Source organism: Nasonia vitripennis, chromosome 4, assembly GCF_009193385.2.
Source record: "Nasonia vitripennis strain AsymCx chromosome 4, Nvit_psr_1.1, whole genome shotgun sequence".
Taxonomy (NCBI): domain Eukaryota; kingdom Metazoa; phylum Arthropoda; class Insecta; order Hymenoptera; family Pteromalidae; genus Nasonia; species Nasonia vitripennis.
In genome coordinates, this window is record NC_045760.1 from 26,169,322 (window position 1) to 26,184,427 (window position 15,106).

Sequence of the window (15,106 nt, forward strand, 5' to 3'; positions counted from 1 at the left end):
GGGGAGTTATCGACGCGGTTATATCGAAAAGCGTGCTATCAATTATGCGCGGATCAATTTTCGCGCGGAGACAAACTCGATTCTATTCGAGGAGGCTCTTCAGGTAGGTGTATGGATGAGAGTGATTTTGCGATGCAGGTGAAACTTTATGAACAACGGACAAAGATAAAACAATGGCGGTTGATGTGGGATTGTGCGATAAAATATAAACCTTCGAACGGCCTCTCTAAGAAGGCCGATGAATCATGTTTTCATTAGGAGAAAATCAATAAAGTTTTTTTAAAAAGAGGCGATATGTTGAAGAATCGATTTTCAAAAAAAAAGGTATGAATATAAGGTATTGCCTATGATTATTCTGCCCTCTAAAGCGCAGTGGCGTGAAGATCGAACTTCGCTCGAGACTTTTGTTCGTCAATCGATTTATAAATTTTATTTTGCCAGTATGTTTGAACTGTTTTATGCCATTTTCATGCCTCTACCTTAACTCTAGTTTACGATTAGTAAATTCTGCACTGTGACATCAGCTTCGTCATGTACTAAGAGTTTGGATATCGATAATCGATAAATGCATGAAAAGGTTCAAAGCTCGCTGGAAGTCGTGCGCAAAAGCATGCAAAATTACCAGACTTTCGATTCCCTGATATACGCACTTCTTAAGAGATGGAACTCAAGTTTCGGATTATAATTGTCGATTGTCTCAATGAAAACACGAATTATCAGTTTCTAATTGAGTAAAATAAGAATAAAAAATTTTTATACAAATGTTTTCAATGTCATCGACCATTATCACAATAAAAATAATCTATTATAATTATACGACATAATCAATGTGGATTACTGTCAGATATAAAATAAGTTTATGGCAGTACCATCATTATAAAATTAGGTATCGTAAACCATTCTTGACGAAGAGTAAACAAAACACTTAATTTTTTAGCTCTCGCAGCAATTTCTGAACGGAGTACTTGGTAAAATGCACATTAACTACAGTTTCATATTATGACGCACGATTAAATTATAGCAAAAAATCATCCATAGTTCTATTTCATGCTACACACATAATATACAGCGTCCATGTATATCCCGCACAGTATAATAGAGACAGAGAGCGAGTCCAGTTACGCAGAGAAACGATTAATGCGACTAATTAAGGGCTCAAAAGCGGCGCATAACCAACAATCGAGTTACGTAATGATTTAGTCCGCTCCCGCCGCAGCGCGTGCACGAAACGTGAAAACGTGTTCTACACACACACACACACACACACACACACACACACTACACCAGAGCTCAGTGCCACCACCGTCGAGCGGAAAAGGGGGAAGGACGAAAAATCGGCGTGCGTCAATCGACAGATCAATAAGAGGCAGCAGCAGCAGTAGCGCAGGTGAGCGTCGCTGCCGTCGTATAGCCCTGCCGTACTGCCCACACGGAATAGAGAACGTGTCCGCGCGCGCGCCAAAGAAGGAAAAGCTGCGCGTGAGTGTATACGGCCGATTCGTCGACGCGCCAAAATCGGTCGTTGACTTTTGTAATTCTCTCTATTCCGATAGCAGAGCCGCTACGCAGAGGAAAAGCTTCTTTCTCTCTCTCTCTCTCTCTCTCTCTCTCTCTCTCTCTCTCTCTCTCTCTCTCTCTCTCTCTCTCTCTCTCTCTCTCTCTCTCTCTCTCTCTCTCTCTCTCTCTCTCTCTCTCTCTCTCTCTCTCTCTCTCTGTCTCGCGCGCGCGCGGTAAAATCGAATTACCGGATTACTCTAACGGGGGCTGCTGCTGCTGCGAAAGTTGGAGAATTAACGTCGTCAAAAGTTTCCTTCAATTTTCGAAACTTGTCCCGTTTGTTATACGTTATTAAAAAGCACGACGACCAGAGAGAGAGAGAGAGAGAGAGAGAGAGAGAGAGAGAGAGAGAGAGAGAGAGAGAGAGAGAGAGAGAGAGAGAGAGAGAGAGAGAGAGAGAGAGAGAGATCCACTTATTTGCTCCGCGATTTTCCGCGCGCACACATACGACGATGTAACGCTGCGCGCTGCGAAGTTTAATTCGAAAACTGAATTTCCCGCGCGTATATCACAGCGCTCGCGAACAAGTTCGCAAGAATAATAAAGCGTTACGGAATAAGAGTCGAGGATGAAAATAGAGGGAAGAAATAAGTATTTGCCGCCGCTCGCGCGGGACATAATTAATAAATGATTAACATTCGCCAAGAGCTGGGAGAGAAATAAGTCATTAAAGCATCAGTGCAGCCGGCGGGCAGCTCGTTTAGAAAAAAAAAAGAAAAGAAAAGAATCCGATTGCATCGCGCGTATAAAAGGATAAAGGCGCGCTCTTTCAGAATTCCATCAGCGCGCGCTGCTGTGATAAAGTACTCTGCGAGCGCAGGTAAACGCTTAAATTAAAATTTCTTGTGTATATATTTTTATAAACACGTATAAGGATAATAAAAGCTTCTCTTTGTTTTAAACTCGTCAATTACCTAAAAGACTGCTGTGCTGCTGCAGCCTCACTGTAATTTCGAGTTGTTCACACCGCGCGCGCTCGAATACTCGAGTGTAATAAAAGTATCTCTTTCTTTCGGGCCGCTGTGCTCTCTTCTTCGCGCTTTCTCTCCGCTGCAGTCGTTTCACGCGGCGAAAAATTCTCTCAGGACTGCACACGCACGGCCGCGAGAAAAAACTTTCCAAAATGCGTTTTGCTTTTACATAGTGTTCTTATTCGCGTGGATTTAATAACCGATTGATTCCGCCGAAGCTAATTTTGCGTCTAGCGGGACTAGGTTTTTTTTTGAGAAACGACGTAATCTCTCTCTCTCTCTTGAATATATAGTCGGTGGCTCGACCTTCTTACCGCGCGCGCGCGGCGCGTCTGTGTCGAAACTTTATTTCCCCGGCGCGGACGACGTCAGAGAGCGTCGACGGAAATATATTTTTGTGAGAGATTAGAAAAACAGAGGAGATTTTAAATAACCCGCGCGAACCGCGCTGTATAGGTGTGAAAAAGAGAGCGTAAATTATGTATTTACAAGCGTTAAAAAGCCGAGAGAGAGTGAATCGAACGGCTATATGCACAGAGATGTATTCATTCCCGAACCGATCGAAGCTCGCCGCGCGTAGTATGAATAATTCGGGAGAAAGAGAAGTCGAGGGAGCGAAAAAATTCGGCGCCGCCCCGTTCGATCGTCGTCGTCGTTGTGCGCTTAGAAATCGCCGCCGCCGCCACAAGTGGCCGGATTAGATTAGACGAAGTCGTCGAGAGAGAAAGCGAACCACCCCGGCGCAAGAGTAATCAAAGACCGCGAGAAACATTAAATTAATTTCTCGCGCCGAGTAAATATTTGCTCTCCCCCGCGCTCGCTATATTACCCCTTTTTCGCGCGCAGAGAGAGAGAGAGAGAGAGAGAGAGAAAGAGAGAGAGAGATCGTCAATGGAGGCTGGCTTCATTGATGGATGTTTTCCGATGCAACGAAACGATGATAGCCAATTTACAGTCGTTCCGTCGCGGTGAATAGTTGTAAACCGAGCGCGCGCTTCATTAATACTGCATGGCATAATATAATATCGTTATTGTGTGCGGACTGTGATACTGAGAGAGATAGAGAGAGAGAGAGCGGATAGTTGGCCGCATTATTGATCGGAGTAATCCATAACAAATTAGGGAGAATCAGAGCAGCAGGTATATACGCGCATATACTAAAAGCATCGGCCGATCGAAAAGCTTTCCCGGTATTATATTACTCCCGCCCCGTGTCAGAGAGAGAGAGAGAGAGAGAGAGAGAGTAGGCGGTGCTGCGCCGGCAGAGGCGAATATAAAATAAAAGCGCGTGCGGAAAGAGCACGTGGCTTGCGGGAAATTTGTTAGTTTTATTCGCGCGCGCTTGCTTGCGAGGAAGCACCCGCCCGCTTTAAAACATTCATTCTCTCGATGAGGTGGGTTGTTTGCGCACCCTCTCTCTCTCTCTCTCTCTCTCGTTCTCTTTGTCCAAATATTTTCCAAGAGCGCGACAGCGACGATCCTTAGCGCTAATCGGGGACAAGACGGCCTTTCGTGGAAAAATGCCTACGCGCGCGAATCCCCGTAATTCGCAGGACTCATCCGAGTGGCTTACGCTCATAGCGGCGGCAGCGGCGGCGGATCCTCCTCCCTTTGCCCTGTGTGTGTTTCCCTTGGCCGAGAGTAGGCTGCTGCTGCTGCTGCTGCTGTAGCAGGGGGAAACTCTACGACTACGAGCAGAGAGAGAGAGAGAGAGAGAGAGAGAGCCGCCGATCGATTTCCTTCGGCGCGGCGCCGCCGTTGCTTCCTTCCTTCCTTCGCGTATATGTGCGTGTATATATATATATATATATATATATATATATATATGGGTACCGCTGCGCTGCTTACGTGCTCTCTATATCTCGGAGCAGCTATACGCGCCGGGGAAAAACTGTGTACGCACGCACACGCAAGTGGCACACACGAGGAAATCGTCGTGGTTGCGGCGGCGCCACTCGGAAGACAGAGAGAGAGAGAGAGAGAGAGAGAGAGAGAGAGAGAGAGAGAGAGGAGAGAGAGAGAGCGTTATAACCTAGAAAAACCGAGGAGGCGCGGAAGGGAAATTATTCGGAAGTCGACGTGGCTCCTCTCCGCGAGTGTATATACGGCGCGAGAGAGGAGAGCACACGCAAGACAGTCCCTTCACCTCTCGCGACGGCGAGCGAAAAATCCGAGAGAGAGAGAGAGAGAGAGAGAGAAGAAAAAAGGAGGAATGCGCGAGACAGAGAGAAAGAGAGCTGTGGCTGCTGCTGTTTACCTCGGATGAAGTCTGCTGCTGCTGCTGCTGCTGCTGCAGCTGCGGTGTAATATCGCACTCCGGTGTGTGCACGACACTACTGCATCGGGCTGTAGAATACGCGCGCGACACATCCACATGCACGGCTTAGTAGTAACTGCCAGTCTTCCACTATATACATACAGAGCAGCGAGAGCGCGCACACTGGTGCTCTCTCTCTCTCTCTCTCTCTCTCTCTGATGCCCGCCGTCTCTCTCCCTCGTTCTGCTCGCCTACTCGCGCTCTCCTTATCGCTCACTTGGCTTTTTCAACACTCTGCGCGCTGCTCTGCTCTCTCTCTCTCTCTCCCGTCGGCCGAAACTGCACGCACTGCCACTGACAGACCAAGAGAGAGATAGAGAGCGAGAGAGAGACGGGGCTGCCGCACTTGTTTGCTTTTCTTCTGCTCCGCTGCTGCTGCTGCTGCTGCTGGCCCGTTGTTTTTGATTTCGTCGGCAGAGCGCGAGAGAGAGATGAACGCATACGCGAGCGTGTATATGAGAGTGTGTGCGTGAACGTCGCGGCGGCGGCGGCGCACCTATCTCTCTCTCGCGTTCTCTTCTCTTTTTCCACTGCGGCCGTCGATCGGACACTAGCTATATATACTGCTATACTTCGGAAACACACTTTGCACGCGCGACGCGCCGACGGCTGTGTAGGATATATAGCTGGCCGATTGTTAACGCGAACGCGACGAAACTGCACCAGCTCTCCTCGTCGCTATACGCGCACACGTCTGGCTTGCTCGTCCGCTCGGAATGCACTAGCGCGGAGAGCTCCGCGGCGCCGCTCTCTCGCTCGCGTACACACAGGGAGCAGCTCCGCGACACGTCCCTGCCCTTTTCTCTCGGCTGCTGCTCACTGTTCCGTCCGACGGCCCAGCATCGGCCATTTTCCCGAGCGCACGCGGCCACCAGCGCCTCGCCGTCGGTTTGTGGCGCTCGCGCACAACTCCCTGCACTCTCTCGCTATATATATATATATATATATATATATATATATATATATATATATATATATATATATATATACTTATAGGATGGCTCTACTGTACTCTGCAGTGCGCTGACTACTCGCTTCTCGCGCGGCAAGGGCCATTTAAATCTACTGCGTGCAGCTGCCGGCCCGGATTGCCGCCGCTGCGGCATTGTTTTGACGGGAGCGACCGTCGGCAGAGCAGGAAACCGCGCGCATCTGCAACAGCTGCAGCTGCGCGATGTTCGTGACATCTTGAGCTCGACGCTGGAGGCTGACTGAAGGCGCTATATACAGCGCGTCGTCTGCTACTCTATAACTGATACTGTCATGCGGGCTGCTCGATCTATATACGAGTGAAGTGCATTTCATACTTATACTGATGTTGACAAACATTCGCTTATCGTTGCGCTTGGTACACAGGCGTAATGTAGAGGTGTTACTCATAGTGTCCATCTCGGGTACCTTTGCCTCCAGCCACACTAAAACATTATTGATTTTTGAAAAATCCAATATATTCATTTATTTAAGCCCTTTATGTTATTTTATTACTAAAAAATAAAATACCAAATTTGAAATATTCACAAAAATTAAACGCTTTATAGTTGAGGTAAGATAAAGAAATTGCAATAGAACGATAAAAGCAAGTTACGCTTTATGCTCACATGTTACAATAATTCGTTCGTCTTCGCCTCGATGGCGGACACCTGCTTGATCAAGATGTTGCCGGCTTCGATTTCCTCTCCTATGAACGTCGACTGGAGGATCGTTGACGTATTAGGTAGATCTAACACTGTCATGTTCATGTCGGCGCCAGCCTCAAACAGTGCGGTTGACTATAATATACGTTATTATGACGAAGCCACGTTGTTTAAACAAGTTATGAATAACAATATCATGTTAGTAAAATAATGAATCATCAATACGCAATGCAACATTGGGACAAGATAACAATTTCTCACACGTAACACTTTTTTTATAACTTTTCGCGGATGATTATTTATTAATATTTATTCATACAATACAGTTTCTGCTCTAATTAATTTGTACATACGTACACGTGCATGACTTTTATTTGTAATAGCTTGTTAATGACTTGAATATTACGTAATTTTCTTTGAATAAGATTATATACTATCATATGGAAAACGTAACATTTTTGAAAAATGTTTTCACTAAGAAATATAGTTGTTAAAAAATGTTACTATTTATTTTGTTTATTTAATTATAAAATAATACAGAGAATGGCTAAACATATTTAAAATTGGCGCCTCTCTGCTCACTCATGGCCAACGCACGCGTATGGCGTATCGCATCGACGCAGAGCTTACCGCTAGCGACCGCTAGGTGGCTGACGGAAACCCCAAAGTGAAATAACGTTCTGAAAGTGTTATAAGCGAACGAAAACGACGAATTGGTATCGCTTCTCGGCCTATTGGCTAAGATCAAAGTGTAGTATCTGTTCTTATCAGCTTGATATCTGATACGCTCCTCATTGAGGAGCCAGAATATCGAACTGATTTTTGGAATATGGCGGAGTGTCTGGGGCTTGCTCCGACTCCGCCGCGGGTCGACCTTGCATTGCAGTACCGCAAGGAACGGCCCACACAATTAATTCAAACAAAATCTTCTCTATTTAATACAGAAATGGTATTAAATTTGAAACATCGATATTCTGAAATGTTTTCAGAAAATGTTTCGCTTGTATACACGTAGGTCAAAGTTATGTGCGAACACTCACTAAATTATTAAACTGGGTCTCATTCACATTTAAATTGTTTTAATTGTAAACATTGATTGGGTATTCTACAGATTGTTATACTGCCCCATTACTGAACTATGCTTTATTTTTCTTTGTGGAAACGTAATGTCACTCGCTCGAGTGTTCGCACATTTCAAATGTTTCGCAATAAATTTTTATTAGTCTGAATCTTCTCTCAATAATTATTTGTGAGTATGATTTTGTAATTATCTGAGTTGTATTAGAAAAACACGTTTCAATAGCCTGCCGTTCGAAAATAGTTTTTTTCATGCCTCATCCTGATAAAGGGGGAGATATTCTCGGGGTTCCAATTGTGTGCCTGAAAATAATTGCATAAATATTTTATCTAAAACAAAGAACATGGTTTTTATAGTTATTCAAACAACTTACTGCGGAAAAGTCCCTCCAATTGTTTCTCAAGCAAATATCCTGATTATTAGAAAACTTTACTTTTTTCAGAGGAATTATCTTGTTAAACAAACGAATTTATTTTTCGTTTAATATCCTTGTTCCAGCCATAGTTTCAATTTCGTGTTGGGGCAGTGGTTTATCTGGTAGCCTTATGTTCAGCTTACCCAGTCTCTAGAACATATGCATATTTATAAAATTTTCGTTTTAGAAGTATTAATTGAAAATGAGTTTTTAACCTATATTTTTTATTAAGGAAATCCTCACTCTCAAATTATATGCTAAAACATTAAAGCAATTTATCGAAAACGCAAAAATGTGATTTAAGTCGTAATGTTCAAAAAGGAGGCACGGCGCAAAGAACAATATGCGAGGACTCACCTCTTCCTCTTCTATGTCCCTGTTCACACTTATGATGGGAATTATGGAAGGAAAATCGAAGCTCGATGACGAAAGGCGTAGCGGCGGCATTTCCTCGTCCTCGTCACAGGTCTCAACATCAAGAATTTCCTCCTTGGTGGCTTCCATCGTTCGTTAACGGAAGACAAGCGTCTGAGAATAGGATCGGTGGGTCCCTCTGCCGTGTGGAAGCGGGTGGTCATGCCTGTGTAGAGCGAGGAGATAATATTTCTCGCTTTACTTGTTAGGCCATGTCCCTCGAGCGCCTGCAGGATAGAGGAGTGGGGCACGGATGTAAAGGCACTGGGTAAGTCCAGCCAAGCCACCACCAACTCCTTTCTCCCGCCTTTTGCTTCCCAATTGGCCTCTTGGAGCACAAAGTTATGTTCATAGCATCCCTGGAACTCCAAGAAGCCCTTCTGGGTGGTTCTTCGTGCAGTGTAGCGCACTTCGCTGGGTTGAAGGTGAGGCCGACCGCCCGAGCTCCCCGCTCTGCTGCAAAAAGCAGCCTCCTCATTCCAGCCGGGGAGTCAGCCAGGATCGCGACATCATCGGCGTAGGCGAGATGGGAAATACGCCTGCCCTCGATCGTGTAGCCCTCCCCCGTCCGTTGTATTTCCCGTAGGACAACTTCCAGGGTAACGTTGAACACGTCGGGGCTTAATGGGCAACCATGTCTGACCCCCGACTGGATGAGAATAGGGTCGGTGGGTCCCTCCGCCGTGTGGAAGCGGGTGGTCATGCCTGTGTAGAGCGAGGAGATAATGTTTCTCGCTTTGCTTGGTAGGCCATGTCCCTCGAGCGCCTGCAGGATAGAGGAGTGGGGCACGGATGTAAAGGCACTGGGTAAGTCCAGCCAAGCCACCACCAACTCCTTTCTCCCGCCTTTTGCCTCCCGAATGGCCTCTTGGAGCACAAAGTTATGTTCATAGCATCCCTGGAACTCCAAGAAGCCCTTCTGGGTGGCACTGTAGCGCCCGTTGGCCATGGCCCACTTTTTGATTCTATCGGCCAAGATCGCGGCAAATAGCTTGGGGACCGTATCTCCCAAGAAGATCGGTCTCCAGTTGGAGATGTCCATGGTGTCGCCTTTCTTGTATATAAGGGTTATGTTGGACACCCCCCACAAGGCAGGCGTCGCCTCAATGCGCCAGATGGTGTTATAGAGGACGGCGAGCACATGGGCCCCTGGATGGGCCTCATATAAGGACCTGCCAAAATCTTCTGGATGCCCGCTTCTTGGATGTTCGATAGAGACGCTGGAGTTTCTTGGCCTCGTGAATTCGATCAGGCGCCTGCACTTGGACATCTCCCTGAGCTAGATGACGTTGCCGCGTTCCTGGCCGTTGCTCGGTCAATCTGGCCAGGAATAGCATAGCTTGAGTCGTTGCCTCCTCAAACTGCTCCCGACCAGTGGCCGCCTCGAGGAGTCCCACAATGCGACGTTGTTCTGTCGTGGGAGCCCTTCTACGGGCGGCTTGTAGACCGGGCGGCGGAGCTCGCCCAGAACGGGGTATGTCGGCACGACCATTCGCCTCCGTGGTGTTGGTTGGCGGAGGTGCAGATATCGGGTGCTCGGCTAAGATGGAGTATGCCGAGCCATTCCCTGTCCTGGTGGTGTTGGACAGGGTTGTAACAGTACCGGACACCGCTCGAGAAGAGGAGGAAGCCGCCTATTGGGGCGTCGCAGCCCTCCAGCCTCTCGGGGGAGAGTTCAGCGGGGATCGAAATACTTCGTCGTCCGATGACTCTCCCAGCGCAACTATTTCCGGAGGTTGTGGCACCCTTGCGGGTTCCGGAGGAGCTACGCTTTGGCTGATGTTCTGCTCGACTGGAGGTGAGGCCAGCCCGTTACGACGAGTACGTCTCACGGGAGTGACCTTGGTTCTCGCGGCGATACCCAACCGACGGCGGTTGTTAACTCTGCTCTCTCCGTCTATTCTGCCCGAAAGCGCGGACAAAACCTCGGGGACGCAGGTGGCGCAGTGCTGGGTCACGATCTTCCGGGGATATTTCTTATCTCCGGAAGCCGTGAACCCGCACCCCCAGCACCTAAAGGTGGTAGTTAGGTCTGGGTGCACCTCTTTGACATGTGTATTGAGACACTCAACCCGCGTCTTGCCGGAGTACCGTCCGCGCCCCACGCAGAGCGTACAGCATAGAGTCTCGTCGTCACTTATAAATACATATACCCTACGATCTTAGCCAGAATGCCGAGAATCTGATCAAATGAGATGCATCTCGTATAAGTACACATATACTCCGATCTTAGCCAGAATGCCGAGAAGCTGATCAGATGAGATGCATCTCGTATACATAAATATGCACTCCGATCTTAGCCAAAAAGCTGAGAAACTGATCGAATAAGATGGTCTTGTATAAATACATATGTACTCCGAACTTAGCCAAAAAGCTGAGAAGCTGATTAGATAAGATGCATCTCGTATAATTACCTATACACTCCGATCTTAGCTAAGAATAGATGCATCTGCATAATTTAATATAAGCTTTGATCTTAGCCAGAATGTCGAGAAGCTGATCAGATGAGATGCATCTTGTATAAGTACATATACACTCCGATCTTAGCCAGAATGCCGAGACGCTGATCAGATGAGATGCATCTCGTATATATAGATATCCACTCCGATCTTAGCCAAAAAGCTGAGAAGCTGATCATATGAGGTGGTCTTGTATAAATACATATGCAATCCGATCTTAGCCAGAATGCAGAAAAGCTTACGAGATGAGATGCATCTCCTATAAGTACATATACACTCCGATCTTAGCCAGAATGAAGAGATTCTGATCAGATGAGATGCATCTCGTATAAGTACATATGCACTCCGATCTTAGCCAGAATGCCGAGAAGCTGATCAGATGAGATGGTCTTGTATAAATACATATGGACTACAATTTTAGTCAAGATTAGATGCATCTGTTTAAGTTAATATACACTCCGATCTTAGCCAGAATGCCGAGAAACTGATCAGATGAGATGCATCTCGTATACATACATATGCACTCCGATCTTAGCCAAGATTAGATGCATCTGTTTAAGTTAATATATACTCCAATTTTAGTCAGAAAACTAAAAAGCTGATCAGATAAGATACATGCGTATAAGTTTGTATAAACTCCGATCTTAGCCAAAAAACTGAGAAACTGATCGAATAAGATGGTCTTTTATAAATACATATACACTCCGATCTTAGCCAAAAAGCTGAGAAGCTGATCGAATGAGATGCATCTCGTATAAATACATATATACACTCCGATCTTAGCCAGAATGCCGAGAAACTGATCAGATGAGATGCATCTCGTATACATACATATGCACTCCGATCTTAGCCAAGATTAGATGCATCTGTTTAAGTTAATATATACTCCAATTTTAGTCAGAAAACTAAAAAGCTGATCAGATAAGATACATGCGTATAAGTTTGTATAAACTCCGATCTTAGCCAAAAAACTGAGAAACTGATCGAATAAGATGGTCTTTTATAAATACATATACACTCCGATCTTAGCCAAAAAGCTGAGAAGCTGATCGAATGAGATGCATCTCGTATAAATACATATATACACTCCGATCTTAGCCAGAATGCAGAGAAGCTTATCAGATGAGATGCATCTCGTATAAGTACATATGCACTCCGATCTTAGCCAGAATGCCGAGAATCTGATCATATGAGGTGGTCTTGTATAAATACATATGCAATCCGATCTTAGCCAGAATGCAGAAAAGCTTATCAGATGACATGCATCTCGTATAAGTACATATACACTCCGATCTTAGCCAGAATGCCGAGAAGCTGACCAGATGAGATGCATCTCGTATAAATACATATGCACTCCGATCTTAGCCAGAATGCCGAGAATCTGATCATATGAGGTGGTCTTGTATAAATACATATGCAATCCGATCTTAGCCAGAATGCAGAAAAGCTTATCAGATGACATGCATCTCGTATAAGTACATATACACTCCGATCTTAGCCAGAATGCCGAGAAGCTGATCATATGAGGTGGTCTTGTATAAGTACATATACACTCCGATCTTAGCCAGAATGCCGAGACGCTGATCAGATGAGATGCATCTCGTATATATAGATATCCACTCCGATCTTAGCCAAAAAGCTGAGAAGCTGATCATATGAGGTGGTCTTGTATAAATACATATGCAATCCGATCTTAGCCAGAATGCAGAAAAGCTTACGAGATGAGATGCATCTCCTATAAGTACATATACACTCCGATCTTAGCCAGAATGAAGAGATTCTGATCAGATGAGATGCATCTCGTATAAGTACATATGCACTCCGATCTTAGCCAGAATGCCGAGAAGCTGATCAGATGAGATGGTCTTGTATAAATACATATGGACTACAATTTTAGTCAAGATTAGATGCATCTGTTTAAGTTAATATACACTCCGATCTTAGCCAGAATGCCGAGAAACTGATCAGATGAGATGCATCTCGTATACATACATATGCACTCCGATCTTAGCCAAGATTAGATGCATCTGTTTAAGTTAATATATACTCCAATTTTAGTCAGAAAACTAAAAAGCTGATCAGATAAGATACATGCGTATAAGTTTGTATAAACTCCGATCTTAGCCAAAAAACTGAGAAACTGATCGAATAAGATGGTCTTTTATAAATACATATACACTCCGATCTTAGCCAAAAAGCTGAGAAGCTGATCGAATGAGATGCATCTCGTATAAATACATATATACACTCCGATCTTAGCCAGAATGCCGAGAAACTGATCAGATGAGATGCATCTCCTATAAGTACATATACACTCCGATCTTAGCCAGAATGCCGAGAAGCTGATCATATGAGGTGGTCTTGTATAAGTACATATACACTCCGATCTTAGCCAGAATGCCGAGACGCTGATCAGATGAGATGCATCTCGTATATATAGATATCCACTCCGATCTTAGCCAAAAAGCTGAGAAGCTGATCATATGAGGTGGTCTTGTATAAATACATATGCAATCCGATCTTAGCCAGAATGCAGAAAAGCTTACGAGATGAGATGCATCTCCTATAAGTACATATACACTCCGATCTTAGCCAGAATGAAGAGATTCTGATCAGATGAGATGGTCTTGTATAAATACATATGGACTACAATTTTAGTCAAGATTAGATGCATCTGTTTAAGTTAATATACACTCCGATCTTAGCCAGAATGCCGAGAAACTGATCAGATGAGATGCATCTCGTATACATACATATGCACTCCGATCTTAGCCAAGATTAGATGCATCTGTTTAAGTTAATATATACTCCAATTTTAGTCAGAAAACTAAAAAGCTGATCAGATAAGATACATGCGTATAAGTTTGTATAAACTCCGATCTTAGCCAAAAAACTGAGAAACTGATCGAATAAGATGGTCTTTTATAAATACATATACACTCCGATCTTAGCCAAAAAGCTGAGAAGCTGATCGAATGAGATGCATCTCGTATAAATACATATATACACTCCGATCTTAGCCAGAATGCCGAGAAACTGATCAGATGAGATGCATCTCGTATACATACATATGCACTCCGATCTTAGCCAAGATTAGATGCATCTGTTTAAGTTAATATATACTCCAATTTTAGTCAGAAAACTAAAAAGCTGATCAGATAAGATACATGCGTATAAGTTTGTATAAACTCCGATCTTAGCCAAAAAACTGAGAAACTGATCGAATAAGATGGTCTTTTATAAATACATATACACTCCGATCTTAGCCAAAAAGCTGAGAAGCTGATCGAATGAGATGCATCTCGTATAAATACATATATACACTCCGATCTTAGCCAGAATGCAGAGAAGCTTATCAGATGAGATGCATCTCGTATAAGTACATATGCACTCCGATCTTAGCCAGAATGCCGAGAATCTGATCATATGAGGTGGTCTTGTATAAATACATATGCAATCCGATCTTAGCCAGAATGCAGAAAAGCTTATCAGATGACATGCATCTCGTATAAGTACATATACACTCCGATCTTAGCCAGAATGCCGAGAAGCTGACCAGATGAGATGCATCTCGTATAAATACATATACGCTCCGATCTTAGCCAGAATGCCGAGAAGCTGATCATATGAGGTGGTCTTGTATAAGTACATATACACTCCGATCTTAGCCAGAATGCCGAGACGCTGATCAGATGAGATGCATCTCGTATATATAGATATCCACTCCGATCTTAGCCAAAAAGCTGAGAAGCTGATCATATGAGGTGGTCTTGTATAAATACATATGCAATCCGATCTTAGCCAGAATGCAGAAAAGCTTATCAGATGAGATGCATCTCCTATAAGTACATATACACTCCGATCTTAGCCAGAATGAAGAGATTCTGATCAGATGAGATGCATCTCGTATAAGTACATATGCACTCCGATCTTAGCCAGAATGCCGAGAATCTGATCAGATGAGATGGTCTTGTATAAATACATATGGACTACAATTTTAGTCAAGATTAGATGCATCTGTTTAAGTTAATATACACTCCGATCTTAGCCAGAATGCCGAGAAACTGATCAGATGAGATGCATCTCGTATACATACATATGCACTCCGATCTTAGCCAAGATTAGATGCATCTGTTTAAGTTAATATATACTCCAATTTTAGTCAGAAAACTAAAAAGCTGATCAGATAAGATACATGCGTATAAGTTTGTATAAACTCCGATCTTAGCCAAAAAACTGAGAAACTGATCGAATAAGATGG

At 44.5% G+C, this 15,106-nt stretch overlaps 1 protein-coding gene and 1 non-coding gene across 4 annotated transcripts in view; one reads left to right on the top strand and one right to left on the bottom strand.

The window, feature by feature from the left end:
• LOC100117456 overlaps nucleotides 1–5,706 on the bottom strand; it is an 81,868-nt gene extending 76,162 nt beyond the window's left edge. For all 3 annotated transcript variants that reach the window (XM_031930550.2, XM_031930551.2, XM_008215736.4), the window contains exon 1: nucleotides 4,786–5,706. The gene's annotated coding sequence lies outside the window, so the exon portion shown is untranslated. The remainder of the gene's footprint in view (nucleotides 1–4,785) is intronic.
• Nucleotides 5,707–7,197: 1,491 nt separating this feature from the next.
• Nucleotides 7,198–7,390, top strand: LOC116417485. Its single transcript, XR_004227740.1, has one exon. It is a non-coding gene; the product is annotated as a U2 spliceosomal RNA (small nuclear RNA).
• Nucleotides 7,391–15,106: the final 7,716 nt, after the last annotated feature.